Genomic DNA, 1,110 nt, shown 5'->3' on the forward strand with positions numbered 1-1,110 from the left:
AAAATGTGCTATTTCAGATCAGGAGTGAGACCCAGTAATGGGACCTTCCTGGGGAGTTCAGAAGGACATCTGCCTGACTGATGATTTCGGGTCCTCTTCAGTGCTTTAAGATTCTCCCCTACAGATATGCCAAAACACTGCATATATACCACAGATACAAATAAAGACCCCAAAGTGTATAGACACCAACACATTTCTCCTTTGTCATAAATCGTATTTGCTGAAAAAGACTCAACAGAAATGAAGTTATAGAACAAGAATAGGTGTTTTTGTTATCATGGTTTGCCAATTGAGCTATGTTTCTTTTCCTGTTATGATATAAGAAACTTTTCAATTTAGGAAAGATTTTTCAATTTGTGCTTTATAAACTCTTGATTGGAGAAAATGCTTTGTCATTGCAGTATCAGTAGAAGTAATCAAACTCTTACTGTGTGCTAAATGTTGGGAAAAAATAGTCAGGTAAGGATTAGACACAGTCCCTGGGCCCAAGTCTTCACAGTGTAAGAGTAGAGGGTCAAGGGTTATTGACAGATCCATAAGGAAATATGAAATGGTCAAATTACGGAGGGTTCAAGAAGAAAGTTCTGTAGCTTCCCACACATAGATCTGGTCTAGCCTCCCAACTCAAGACTTGACTCACAGGCCAGAAGATCTTGCAACATCCTGGACTCCAGTTTACCTTCTTGGATGCAACCTGAATCCAAATTCCCAAGCCCAAATTCCACAAGTAATAGTAACAATAATAATTGTGGTATTTGTTAGGTGTTTACTATATGCCAGACATTGTACTAAGCACTGGAGTAGACACAAGATAATCAGGTTGGACACAGTCTTTGTTCCACATAGGGCTCCCATCCTCAATCCCCATTTTACAGATGAGGTAACTGAGGCACAGAGAGTGAAGTGACTTGCCCAAGGTCACACAGCGGGCAAGTGGTGGAGTCAGAATTAGAACCTATAACCTTCTGACCCCAGGCCCGTGACCATTCTATGTTCCGTTAAATCCGCAGCACCGAAAGAACAGTAATTCACCAGTAGCTGTTCCAGCCAGGTACGTAAACGGTCCTTTATGCTGTTTATATAATAAAAATGATTAACTTGTTTAGATGA

This window comes from Tachyglossus aculeatus, chromosome 1 (genome assembly GCF_015852505.1).
Source record: "Tachyglossus aculeatus isolate mTacAcu1 chromosome 1, mTacAcu1.pri, whole genome shotgun sequence".
NCBI classification, from domain to species: Eukaryota; Metazoa; Chordata; class Mammalia; order Monotremata; family Tachyglossidae; genus Tachyglossus; species Tachyglossus aculeatus.